The sequence below is a fragment of the Myotis daubentonii genome, chromosome 11 (assembly GCF_963259705.1).
Source record: "Myotis daubentonii chromosome 11, mMyoDau2.1, whole genome shotgun sequence".
NCBI classification, from domain to species: Eukaryota; Metazoa; Chordata; class Mammalia; order Chiroptera; family Vespertilionidae; genus Myotis; species Myotis daubentonii.
In genome coordinates, this window is record NC_081850.1 from 6,301,050 (window position 1) to 6,315,814 (window position 14,765).

A 14,765-nucleotide genomic window follows, 5' to 3' on the forward strand; every position below is an offset into this window, starting at 1 on the left:
CAGATCCTCCTTTTGTGAACAGGGCTACTTTTTGTGAGCCCAAGTACTCCATCTTTCTGGCTGGATACTGAAGGTTTCACTGAAAGATGTTTGAATCAAGTTTACAGAAGAAGAATACCTCCCAGGAGGTTGGAAATGGAACATCACAGACTCGTTACATGTTACTCTAGAGCAGTGGTCGGCAAACCGCAGCTCGCGATCCACATGCGGCTCTTTGGCCACTTTGAGTGTGGCTCTTCCTCAAAATACCACGTGCGGTCACGCAGGTACAGTGTGATTGAAACTTCGTGGCCCATGCGCAGAAGTCGGTTTTCGGAAAGGAGATACACAAAACAAGTATACAAGACGAGTGTGGATGGGAGAGTTGGAAGGGGTGATTAATCACAAAAACAATATGTCATTATATATGTGTTTTCCGATGGTCTTAGGCGACCCCTGTGAAAGGGTAGTTCGACCCCCAAAGGGGTAGCGACCCACAGGTTGAGAACCGCTTATTTAGAGGAATAAAAGCAAACATGGAGTGGCAGGACAAGGAGTTGGTGAGCATCCAGAAGAGGAGGAGGAAGTAGGAAGAGCCAGTATCCCACCCGCTGCCAGATGTGCTTCTGCATCTCTGCGGCCGGGAACCCCTTCCTTCCTGCTCCTTGGCTGGCGGCCAGACAGCCCAGGGGACACGGAGTGATTTCAGGACGAGCCCGGCAGCCCTGTCTGGCCACCGACAGGAGGACTGCATGAATTGACCGTCACCGTCACCAGAGTGAAAAGCTTTTAACTCTCCTGTCCAAAGTCCTCTGAGAATTTCTTAACTTTCAGGAGGCCATCTGCATTCACTGTGGGCCGGGTGGTGGCCAAAGACCGGGGCATGTCCGACATGCAAACCACAGGCTCTAAGAGTTTGTCACTAGGGACATCCATCCCAGTCATCTCCACGGCCCCTGGGTCCCCTGGGGAGCATGGGGTCAGGAGGTCATCAGTCATAATGTTAGGGTTGGTGCGGGAAGGGACCTTTCTGAGGTGTGTTGCTGACTGTACTTTTCTCACGGGCTGCGTGAGGCAGTCCCGCACAACGATGCTGATGTCGGCACCTGAGTAGCCCTCTGTCTTCCGGGCCAGCTCCTGGATACTGGCGTCCGTGAGGCTGTGTGGTGTGCTGCCCAGATGCAACCGAAACATCTGGGAACCGGCAGCCTCCTCCGGCCACGGGATGTGAATCCGCTTTTCAAACCTCCTTCTAATGCTGAATCCGACACCCAGGGGGTGTTTGTGGCACCAAGAACCAGAGTCCCACCGTTGTTGTTCCCACTCCTTGCATCTGGACCAAGAGCTCTGTTTGGATCCTTCGGGCAGCCTCGCCCTCATTTTCATTGCGGGATCCGCAGAGGGAACCCACCTCGTCGATGAAGATTACGGAAGGCTTGTGCTGCCTGGCCAGCCTAAACAGGTTCTTGACTAGCTTCTCACTCTCCCCCAACCACTTAGACATCAAGTCTGAGGAGGACTCAGAGAAGAAGGTGGAGTTGTTGCCCTCTGTTGCCACCGCTTTGGCCAGGTAGGATTTCCTGGTGCCTGGGGTCCAAAGAGCAGTACCCCTCGCCACGGGTACGCTTGCCTGTGAACAAGTGTGGGGATTTAATTGGCAAAATGACAGCTTCTTCGAGGGCCTCCTCGGCCAACTCCAGCCTGGCCCGTCACTCCACCGAATGTTGGGCTTCTCCATCATGACGGCCCCTGTCAGTTGTTCTTGCGATTTCTTCTTCTCTGGATTACCCCCTGCACTGTCACCATCACTGCCCTTGCTGTCACTCTGGTTCTCTGACTGGCTTCTTGCCGTGCTTCTCTTTGTTCCATAGGTAACCCTTCAGCTCCTCTGCCCGGTCTAGGCACTGCATGCACTTGGCTCGAATCTCTCCTTGGCCTCGTCGCTGTGTGCCTCATATTTGATAGCGTGTAGGAAACACTCCACCGCGCGCTGGTGGAGCTGGAGCGCCTCCTCGTAATTCTTGGCTTTATCCTCTTCTGTGGCTTTTGTCACCAGATCAATGGCTTTCTGGAGGGTTGACGTTGTGGACGGAGCTCTGTGAGCCACACTTCGCATTGCTCACAACAAGCAACAACCACAAGACTATCGGGGGAAATACTTAAATTTCCATTTAACGAAGAACCAAGGTATTAGTTATGCTTTTGTAAAAAAAAAAAAAAAGACACACATGCACACACACACACAGGTTACATACACAATTAGGGTGCATGCTATGCTGCCTGTTGATATTACCGTCTGTGGTCACTGTGATTAGATTGTGAGATGCGGAGACGAAGCTGGGTTGTCCCGGTGACCCCAATGTAGCCACAGAGGTCCTTACCAGGGAAGGCAGGAGGTCAGAGTGAGTGGGAATTTGAGGATCCACAGAGAGGTGCAGTGCTGTGTGGAAGGGGTCAAGGGCCGGGGTGCAGGCGGCTGCGAGGAGCTGAAAAGGCACGGAGTGGATTCCCCCACACAGCCCGCGGGGTGCAGAGCCCACGGGAGGCTGAGCCCGCGGGGGTGGGGGTGGGGGTGGGGGGGGCAGAGCCCGCGGAGGCAGCAGCCCATCCTCCGGAAATTCTGTTTCTTTGTTACTAATGTTGTGGCCCCGCCCCATAACAAAGAAACAGAATTTCCAGAGGACGGGGCCCAGAAATCAGGATTTTAAAAAGGTTCCCAAATTGATTCTAATGTGCACCCAAGGTTGAGAACCACTGCCCTAGTGGGTCGCCAGACCCATCTTGTAGTGACTTCCCCATTTCTAAAATTCCTAATTGGAACAGGCATACTCAGCGGTGGCAGAATTCCCACATTGGCTCCCAGGTCTGTGGAATGGGGCCACTGTGGTAGGAAGGCGAGCAGAAGCTACTAGAACTTGTCTCTTCCAAGGAAAACAGTGAACCAAAAGCAAAGCTGCATCCCTGGAGGGACTGCAGGGATTAGAGCCCCCATCGAGGACATGAAAGATGCGGGGGTGGCGATTCCTACCACATCATTGTTCATCTTACCTATTTGGCCTGGCAGAAAACATGTGGGTCTTGGAGACTGACAATGGATTATCATAAATTTAATTAAAGGGTGACTCTAATTGCAGATGTGGTTTCATTGCTGGAGCAAAGTAATACATCCCTGTTACTCAGTAGCAGCTACTGATCTGGCAAATGCTTTCTTCTGAGTACTTATGAGAAAAAACCACCAGAAGTAGTTTGCTTTCAGCTGGCAGAGCCAACAACACAACTTCACTCTCTTACCTCAGGGGTGTGATAACTCTTCAGCTCTATATCATGATTTAGGTCACAAAAGCCACGATTGCCTTTCCCTTCCACAAGACATCACAGTGGTCCATTACACTGACGTTATGTTGACTGGACCTAGTGAGTATGGAGTAGCAACTACTTCTAGAGTTAATGGTAAGACAGTCGCATGTCGGGGAGTGGGAAATAAATCCAATAAACATTCAGGGGCCTTCTACCTCCATGAAATTCCTAGGGGCACAGTGATGGGGGCATGCCATAATATCTCTTCTAAGGTGAAGGATAAGTTGCTGCATCTGGCCCATCCCATAACCACAAAAGAGGCGCAATGCCTGTGGGACTCAATGGATTTCAGACACAACATATTCCTCATTCTGGTGCGCTACTCTGGCCCATTTACCAAGTAACCCGAAAGCCACTGTTTTGAAGAGGGCCTGGACAAGAGAAGGCTTTGCAACAGGTCCAGGCTCTCGTGCAAGCTGCTCTGCCAGTTGGGCAAATGGTCCAGGAGATCCACTGATGCTTGAAGTGGCAGTGGCAGAGAGAGGTGCTGTTTGGAGCCTTTGGCAGAACCTTAAGATTCTGTAGCAAGGTCATACCTTCCTATGGCTTCCTATTCCTACTATGAATAACTATTCTCATTTTGAGAAACGGTCTTTGGCCTGCTACTGGGCCTTCGTAAAGACCAAACACTTAATTATGGGCCATCAAGTTGTCATGCACCTGGGCTGCCAATCATGAATGGGTGTGTCTTTACCCAGCAGATAAAGTTGGGCACTCCATCATCACATGGAAGCAGCACATATGAGATTAGGCTTGCATGAGAACGTCGCCCAAATGCCCGTAGTCCCCATTCCTTCTACATTATCTCTGCCTCCCAGCCTGCACATATGGCCTCCTGGGAAATTCCTACAATAAGGTGGCAGAGATAGAGACTGCACAATATGCAGGCACCACCGAAAAGTGGACAGCTGCAGCACCTCAGCACCTTTCTGGGGTGCCCCTGGAGGAGAGTGATGAAGGGAAATCCTCCAGGGGGCAGAACTTCAAGTGCACCCGGTGTTTCACTTTGCTTGGAAGAAGTAGTGACCAGATGAACGATTAGATACAGATTCATGGACTATGGTCAATGGTTTGGCCGGATGGTCAGAAACGTGGAAGGAATATGATTAGAAAATTGGTGTCTAAAGGTCTAAGAAAGAGTAAGTGTACCCAGCTCTCTAAATGAGTGAAAAGAAAGTTATTGTGTCCCATGTGAACGCTCACCAAAGGATGGCCTCAGCAGAGGAGGATTTTAATTAACCAAGTGGATACGATGACCAGTCCTGTGCGTACTAGTCAGCCTCTCTCCTGCTACCACTGTCATCACTCAATGGGCTCATGAAAAGAATGGCTATGGTGGCAGAGATGGAGGTTGTGCATGGACTCAGTAACACCAAGGCTGACCGGGCTCCAGCCACACTGAGTGCTCAGTGTGCCAGCACCAGAGCCCAGCACTGAGCCCCCAGATAGCACCATTTCCAGGGTGATCAGCCGCTGCCTGGGCAGGTTGGTTACGTTTGTACCACTCCCTCATGGACACAGCAGCATTTTGTCCTTCCTGAAGCAGACACTCTGGATACAGATTTGCCTTCCCTGCATGCAATGCTTCTGCCAATCCCCCACCTATTGTTGTGGAGTGCGAGCGACAGAATGAGCAGAACTCCAGACTGATTACAATTAGAGAGCCTTTACTGGCTGGCCAGTGTCCGCTCCTCCGCTCGGGAAGCCCAAGAGAGAAGCGGCCCCGACCATCTGCAGAGTCCAATATTTAAAGGGGACAACTACATCCATGTTCAGGTTCCCATAGCAGGCAAAGCCAAGTAACAAAAGCTCATGCTCATTGCGTAGCTTTAGCCAAGCTACTCATCCTCCTCCTGTTACTCATTTCTGGGTAACGTAAAGGTCAGGACTGGTCTTAATTTTGATTTGTCTGTGCTTTGTGGGCCATGGCTCCGGTGTGTGAGCTCAGTTCCTAGAGACTTTGCACAGGCTGGCAAGCTGCTGAGGTGGCTAGGCAATTAAGCAGGCCTAAACATGTTCTACTCTGTAACACTGTGGCCTTACAGAATACCTCACCTACCATCGCGGTATTCCACAGAGTACTGCTTCTGATCACGGAACTTGCTTTACAGCAAATGAAGGGCGGTGCAGTGCACACCCCTCCCGTTCCCTCTCCTGGCACATCGCTCTCCCGGCACCTCAAAGCTCTCCAAACCCAGCCAGTGAGGGGTTTGGGGAGGTTCCATTACATAGACATGACTGTTTAAACCATTGGCCAGTGGTGCTTATCTGTCTCCAATTCCTATCCCTTCCCCAGGGGTCAGGGGTGGGACCAAAAGTTCCAACCTTCTAAGCACATGGTTGGTTCCTCTGGCAACCAGCCCCCATCCTCCAAGAGTCACTTCATTAGCATAAACTCAGTTATGCCTCATTAGCATAAACTCAGTATGTTTGCAAGGGGCTTACTATGAACAAAAATGATGCTCTTCTCACTTCCATCACTTGGAATTACGAGGGTCTTAGCATTCTGTGACAGGAACCAGGATGAAGACCAAATATATATTCTTTTCTTTTATCACAGTGTCTCTCAGTACTACCATGCCTGTGATTAAAGTTAATGGAAAAGTCTAACAATCCAATTCACATACGACTACTAATGGCCAAACTATTCAGAATGAAGGTTTGGTTCATCCCCCAATGAAGAGCCACAAGGAGCTGAGGTGCTTGCTGAGCATAGAAGGAATATGGAATGCGTGGTGGAAGGAGGTAGTCATCAATACCAGCTAGAGACACGGAACAAGCTGCTCATCACGGGAATTGTCATGAATGTGTCTTCCTTATGTTATTATGACTGTATATTTATGTATGCACATGAGTTTCTGTATTATCTTTGTTTTCTCTTTATCACTTTGTCATAGGGCATGGCCTGCATTAACCTTAGATCATTGTATTCCAGCCACAGGATATCAAGAAGCGTGAACATCACCCAAGTACTTTGCATAATTTCTGCGACAAGGTTGTGGGTGTTGTTGCTTTTTCAGTTTCAGGGGTTATGTATAGGTGCCAAGCTGACAAGAGGTAAACTGTCAATTTGGGGAGGCTATGGTGCCCAACAATTGGGTCACACACCAGTCTCAATGTTGTTTGAAAGGTATTTTTTAGATGTGACTCACATTGAAATCAGTAGACTTCGAGGAAAGCAGACACCCTCCATAAGGTAGATGGCCTCATCCAATCAGTTGAAGGTCTTAAGAGCCAAGATTGGCTTTCTGAAGATGAAGAACTTCCCCTCAAGACTGCAGTATTGACACTCTGCCTGTGCTTCCAGCCTCCCATCCTGCGAAATTCTAGTTCAAATCTTACCTGCTGGCCTAACCTACAGATTTCAGACTTGTCAGCCCCACAATCATATGAGTGAATTCCTTACAATTGATTTTCTCCTCTCTCTCTCCCTCTCGCTCTCTCCCAATTTATAACATGTTGAGACTAATACAACATTAAAAAAAAATAATGGACTATACACCTATGTTCATAGCTGCATTATTTGTAATAACCAAAAAGTGGAAACAACCCAAATGTCCATCAACAGAGGAGTGGAAAATTATCATTCAGCCTTAAACAGGCAGGAAATCAGTTATATGCTAGAAGAGGGATGAACCTTGAGGACATTATGCTAAGGGTAACAAGCCAGTCACAAAAGGACAAATACTGTGTGATTCCACTCACCTGAGGAACCTAGAGTAGTCAAATTCATAGAGACAGAAAGCAGAGTGGTCAGGGGGCAGGAGGTGGGGGGTGAGGGGGGGATTACTGGTGCATGAGTATAGAACTTTGGTTTGGAAATATGAAAAGAAATCTGGACATGGATGCTGGTTATGGTGCACAGCAATGCAAGTATACTTAATGCCATTGAATCATACACTTAGAATAGCTAAAATGGTAAATTTTATATTAAGTATATTTTACCACAATTTTTTAAATGGGAAAGAAAGATTTTTAAAAATTCAGGAACTAAGAAATAACTTACACATCCTCTTTCTCATCCACTCAGGGCTTTATTCTTGGCAGTTGAATCTACTGTTGAACTTGTCAGAAGATATTTCGGGGCCAGAGGCTTTTCTTGGGCAACAAGGTGGTTCCTATAGGCAACTGCACTCCAGGTAGAGCTGTCTCTGTGTGCACATGGCTTTCAAAGCCTATCCTTTGTTTTTATTTTAAATCATGGACATAGGAGGAGCATTTTCCCTGGATAAACCACCAAATAGTAGCATGTCATCATCATAATAAAAGGCTAATATGCAAATAGTTGTCACTCCATCATGCCACCACAGCAGGGACCTGAGGCTGCGTGGTGCCAGGCTGGGGTGGGTGACATGAGGCTGCACCCCCCACCCTGGTGTTGGCCAGGGGACCTGAGTCTGTGTCCCCCTCCCGGTGTTAGCCGGGGGACCTGAGGCCATGCCCCCCACCCTGGTGCCGGGGCCGGGGGACCTGAGGCTGCGCCCCCTCCCCAGCACCTGGATGTGAGGCTGCATGCCCTGCCTGGCAGGGCTTGACGGGGGTGGGGCCGGCCGGGTCTTGGTGTCGCCCAATGGGGGTGGAGCCGGCTGGACATTTCTATTATAGAAAAAGAGCACATAGCCAATATTAAAATATTTCCTCTAATTAGTTCCCTTTTACTGTGCATGAATTTCGTGCACCAGGCCACTAGTTGTTAAATAATAGCAGAATGGAAACAATAGTTCACATGGACACTCCCTTTAGCAGAGTCTCTAAGGCACTGTATTAGTCTGGGCCCAATATGGAGATTGAAAGTACAATTTAGATTAAATGGGGGAAGTTTAATATAAAGATTTATTAAACTTGGACTAAAGTATGACTAGAAAATATAAGGAAACTAAGACTGAGGGAGTGTACTCAAGGAAGGCAACCTTAAATGGGTCCCTTCCCCAAAAGGTCTGGGGTGCAGACCTCATTGGAGAAGACGCAGTTAGACCTACTGGATAGCAGAGAAGTTTGCTGGCTCTCCCAAGATGGTCAATGTCAAAGGCATGCCATCAGCGTGCAAGCGGGAAGCAGCCCTCCAGAGTGCAGGTGAGGCACAGGGGGTCCGCCACCAGAGGCCTGAGTGTGCAGGAGCAGCCAGGGTGCTGGGGAGCTGCGCAGAGTGCCACGCAGGCCTGCAGAGAGAGTGCTGGCTGGGTGGGAGCCCCTGTGGTGCAGGTGCCATGGTGGAAGCAGGAGGGCTTCGGGACGCAAGAAAGTTATTGCTAGATCAGGTCCTGGCTGCAAGGTTGCTGAGGACATGTGTGTCCTGAGCACATGGCTGGGGAAGAGCTCCACCCAGGGAACCAACAGGCTGCAGCTGGGAACAGGGGCAACCCCTTCCTCCTGCAGGCCCCCCAGGCGCCCACCCCTGAAAATGCTTAAGCATCATGCTTACTGGAAAGGAGAGTCACTTAAAGGAAATCTGTTTAGTAGCACAGAGTACATGCTGAAGGTTAATGTGAGCTGAGAGGCAATAAACTGATAACTGTTGCAGGCATTTACCTCTCAGATCCCCTCCCTGGCTCCGTCACATGCTGAGGCTCCCTACACAATCCCTCTAATTCCTGCATTTGTAGTGGCTTCCATCCCTCCCACAAAATTGCTGTCTCATGATGTATGAGTTTATTGCTCTGCTAAAATTGCAATGAATAAGTTATATGGCTCTTTATATTTGAAAATGAAATAGTCTCATCTGTAATTTGTATTTCACGTGAAATATAGCTCTGAGAGCAGTAATATCAAAGGAAAGTTCATTCATTGATATTAACAATTAATTAGAGCTGTCAAAATACAAGCAGCTGTTTTCTTTTTTTAAATTTTATTTTCTTGTTGACAGTATTACAGATGTCTCCCATTTTCTCCCTTTTCCCCCCCTCCACACAACCATTAAAAAAATTCAAAAAGAAGGAACACTTCCAAGCTCTTTGTATGAGGCCAATATTACCCTAAACCCAATTCCAGATAAAGACACTAGAAAAACAAAGAGAATTACAGGCCAATATCCCTGATGAACATAGACGCTAAAATCCTCAACAAAATTCTAGCATATCAGATCCAGCAATACATTAGAACAGTGGTTCTCAACCTTGGCTGCACATTAGAATCACCTGAGAATCAGGATTTTTAAAAGATTCCCAGGTGATTCTAACATGCAACCAAGGTTGAGAACCACTGCATTAGAAAGATCAGACACCATGACCAAGTAGGATTTATTCCAGGGATGCAAGGCTGGTACAATATCTGCAAATCAATAAATGTGATACATCACATAAGCAAACTGAAAAGTAAAAACCACATGATCATATCCATAGATACAGAAAAAGCACTCAACAAAATCTAACACTCATTTTTGATAAAAACTCTCAATAAAGTGGGAATGGAGGGATCATATTTCAACATAATAAAAGCCTTATATGACAAACCTACACCCAACATCATACTCAAAGGGCTAAAACTAAAACCATTTTCCATAAGAACAGGAGCAAGACAGGGGTGCCCACCTTCATAACTCTAGTTCAACATGGTACTAGAAGTGTTAGCTGTAGCAATCAGGCAAGAAGAAGAAATAAAAGGCATCCAAATTGGAAAGGAGGAAATAAAACTGTCACTATTCGCAGACAACACAATACTGTACATAGAAAACCCTAAAGGCTCCATCAAAAAACTACTAGATTTAATAAATGAATTAGGCAATGTAGCAGGATAAAAAATTAATACCTAGAAATCTATGGCATTTTTATACACCAATAATGAACTCTCTGAAAGAGAAACTAAACAAACAACCCAATTACCACTGCAACACAAAAATTAAGATACTTAGGAATAAACTTAACCAAGGAGGTAAAAGACTGTACTTGGAAAACTACAGAACATTGAAAAAGAGATAGAGGAAGATATATGCAAGTGGAAAAATATACTGTGTTCATGGTTTGGTAGAATCAACATCATTAAAATGGCCATACTACCCAAAGCAATCTATAGATTCAATGTATTCCCTATCAAAATACCAACTACTTATTTCACAAACGTAGAACAAATATTCCAAAACTGTACATGGAATATCTACATTAAAAAAGACCCCAAATAATTGCAGCAATCTTGAGAAAGAAAAACAAAGTTAGAGGGATCACAATACCAGGCATCAAGTTATACTACAAAGCCACTTTACTCAAAACAGCCTGGTACAGGCACAAGAACAGTCATATATATCAATGGAACAGAACAGAGAATCCAAAAATTGACCCAAGTCATTATGCTCAATTAATATTTTACAAAGAAGGCAAGAGCATACAATGGAGTCAAGACAGTCTCTTCAATAAATGGTGTTGGGAAAATTGGACAGATACATGCAAAAACAGTGAAATTAGAACACCAACTGACACCATACACAAAAATAAACTCAAAATGGATAAAGGACTTAATGTAAGATGTGAAACCATAAAAATCCTAGAAGAAACCATAGGCAGCAAAATCTCAGACATCTCTCGTAGCAATACATTTACAGATACATCTCATAGGGCAAAGGAAACTAAGGGGAAAATGAACAAATGGGACGACATCAAAATAAAAAGCTTCTGCACAGCAAAAGCAACCATCAACGAAATAACATGAGCGCTCACTGCATGGGAGAACATATTTGCCAATGATAGATCCGATAAGGGATGAACCTCCAAAATTTATAGGGAACTCATAAAACTCAACAAAAGGAAGACAAACAATCCAATTTAAAAATGGGCAAAGGCAGCGGTGTGAGCAGCCCATACGAGGAACAGCATCGCCGCAAGCAGCCTGCTCCCATTCAAGGAGCAGTCGCAGCCCAAGCAGTCTCCCCCAGTCCAAGGAGCAGCAGCTACACGAGCAGACCACCCACGTCTGAGGAGCGGCAGCCCTGCACAATCCTCACTGGTCTGAGGAGCAGCAGACACACACAGCCTGCACCTGTCCGATGAGCAACAGCTGGGTGAGCGGCCTGCCCCCATCCGAGGAGCAGCAGCCACGCGAGCAGACAGCCCCCGTACGAGGAGCAGCAGCCGCACCTGCAGCTCGCCCCTGTCCGAGGAGTAGCAGCCACACAAAGAGATAGACCGACCACATCTGAGGAGCGGCAGCCCTGTGCAGCCCACACTGGTCCAAGGAACAGCAGCCACATGCAGCCTGCACCTGTCCGATGAGCAACAGCTGGGTGAGCATCCCGCTCCCATCTGAGGAGCAGCAGCCACACGTGCAGCTCATTCCCGCCCGAGGAGCAACAGTCACGCAAGCAACCTGCCCCTGTCCAAAGAGCAGTAGCCTCACAAGCAGCCTGCCACATCTGAGGAACAGCAGCAGCATGTAGCCAGCCCTGATCCAAGGAGCAGCAGCCACGTGAGAAGTCCACGGCCATCCAAGGAGCAGAAGCCACGTGAACAACCCGCTCCTGTCCAAGGAGCAGCAGCCACGCTCAACCTGCCCCAACCTGAAGAGCAGCGGCCTTGTGATCAGCCCACCCATGTCCAAGGAACAGAAGCTGGGCAAGCAGCCTCACCTACCAGCCAGAGGAGACACCACTGCTGTGAACAGCATCCACCAGAGGAGCCGCTGCCAACTGAGGAGCAGCCACTACTGCGACAACTAGAGGGGCAAGTGCAGCCCGATGAACCACTGCCACCCAAGGAGCAGCCCCTGCACGACTTGACATCTAGATCAGTCAGTGAGAACAAAAGTGGTAGACAAAGACAACCCCAAATGAAAGAAAAGGATAAATTGCCAGAAAAGTGGCTAAGTGGAACAGAGGCATGCAATATGTCAGAAAAAGAATTCAGACTAAGGGTCCTAGAGTGCATAAACTAGATGTAGGAAAAAAATCAACAACTTATGCAAGAATCAAGAAGAAATGAAGAGTGATATAGCTGCAATAAAAAAAAAACACATGGAAAGTTTCAAAAGTAGACTAGAAGAAGCGGAGGGCCGAATTAGCGAATTAGAAGACAGCGAAGCAAAACACACCCAAACGGAACTGCAATTGGAGAAAAAAATTAAACGACAGGAGGAGAGTCTAAGGGAGCTATGGGACAACATGAAACGAAGAAACATATGAATAACAGGTGTGCCAGAACAACAGGAAGAAGAACAAGACTTAGAAAACCTATTCGAAAAATGTTGTCTGAAAACTTCCCTGATGTGGGGAAAAAAAACTCACACAAGCACAGAGAGTACCAAACAAGATGAATCCGAAAAGACCCACACCAAGACACATCATAATTATGATGGCAGATGTTCAGGACAAAGAGAGAATCTTAAAGGCTGCAAGAGAGAGACAGAAAGTTACGTACAAGGGATCTCCCATTAGATTATCAAATGATTTCGCAACAGAAACACATCAGGCCAGAAAAGAATGGAAGGAAATTTACAAAGTGATGCAAAGCAAGGGACTGAATCCAAGAATACTCTATCCAGCAAGGCTATCATTCAAAATTGAATGGGAAATAAGGAGCTTCACAGAAAAAAAAAGGCTAAGGGAGTTTATCACTACCAAACAAGCAATGCAAGAAATGCTAAAGGCATAATATTAGAAATGAACTACAATAAAAACAACCCCAAATACTCAAACACTTGGAAGCTGAATAACATGTTATTAAATATTGACTGGTGTAAAAAGAAGAAATAAAGACGTAAGAAAGAACACAGGCACAAAAAATAAAAATGGCTACAAACAAATACTTTTCAATAATAACTTTAAACGTAAATGGACTAAATGCTCCAATCAAAAGACATCCAGTGGCTGAACAGATAAAAAAAAAAAATGACCCATACATTTGCTGTCTACAAGAGACCCACCTCAGAAGAAGGGACTCACACAGACTGAAACTGAAGGGATGGAAAAATATCTTTCAGGCAAATGGAAATGAAAAAAAAACCTGGGGTAGCAATACTTATATCAGACAAAATAGACCTCAAAGTGAAGGCCATAACAAGAGATAAGCAAGGCCAATTCATAGTACTAAAGGGATCAATACAACAAGAGGATATAACCCTGAAAAACATATATGCACCCAATGTAGGAGCACCCAAATACATAAAAAAACACTCCTGGAAGATATCAAGGGAGAGATTGACAACAATACAATCATACTAGGGGACTTTAATACACCACTGACATCACTGGATAAGTCCTCTAGACAAAAAAATCAGCAAAGAAACAACAATCCTAAATGACTCACTAGATCAGATGGACTTAATTGACATCTTCAGAACATTTCACCCCAAAGCCGCAGAATATATGTTCTTCTCAAGTACACATGGGACATTTTCAAAAATAGACGACATATTGGGTCACAAACAAAGTCTCCCCAAATATAAGAAGACAGAAATCATACCAAGCATCTTCTCAAGCCACAATGGCGTAATATTAGAAATGAACTACAATAAAAACAACCCAAAATACTCAAACACTTGGAAGCTGAATAACATGTTATTAAATATTGATTGGGTTACCAATGAGATCAAAGAAGAAATTAAAAACATCCTGGAAACTAATGACAATGAAAACACAACAATCAAAAACCTATGGGACACAATGAAAGCAGTCCTGAGAGGGAAGTTTATAGCTCTACAGGCCTACCTCAAAAAGCAAGAAAAAATGGTAGTAAATCATCTAATTCTACAACTCAAAGAATTAGAAAGAGAACAACAAGAAAATCCCAGAGTTAGCAGAAGGAAGGAGATAATAAACATCAGAGCAGAAATAAATGACATAAAGACCAAAAACAAAAAAAAAAACAAAAAAAAACACACACAAAAAAACACATAAGATCAATGAAACCAAGAGCTGGTTCTTTGAAAGGATAAACAAGATTGATGAACCTCTAGCCAGGCTCACCAAGATGCAAAGAGAGAGGACCAAAATAAACAAAATCAGAAATGACAGAGGTGAAATAACAACAGACCCCACAGAGATACAATGATTGTTAAAAAAAAAAAATACTATGAACAACTCTACTCCAACAAACTAGACAACCTGGAGGAAATGGACATATTCCGAGAAAAATACAACCTTCCAAAACTCAATCAGGAAAAATCTACAAATCTCAATAGGCCAATAACTATGGAAGAAATTGAAGCAGTCATCAAAACCTTCCAGCAAACAAAAGCCAGGGCTAGACGGCTTCACGGGGGAGTTTTACCAAACATTCAGGGAAGAACTAAAACCTATCCTTCCCAGACTATTCCAAAAAATTCAAGAGGAAGGAACACTTTCAAGCTCATTCTATGAAGCCAGCATCACCCTCATACCAAAACCAGATAAAGACAACACAATGAAAGAGAATTACAGGCCAATATCCCTCATGAACATAGATGCCAAAGTCCTCAACAAAATCTTAGCAAATCAGATATTGCAGTACATCAGAAAGATCACACACCAT

The 14,765-nt window shown here is 45.7% G+C and overlaps 1 pseudogene; it reads right to left on the minus strand.

Annotated features, from left to right (window-relative positions):
• Positions 1 to 525: 525 nt before the first annotated feature.
• LOC132211806 (vacuolar protein sorting-associated protein 4A-like) lies at positions 526 to 2,120 on the minus strand (annotated as a pseudogene).
• Between the last annotated feature and the right edge of the window lie 12,645 nt (positions 2,121 to 14,765).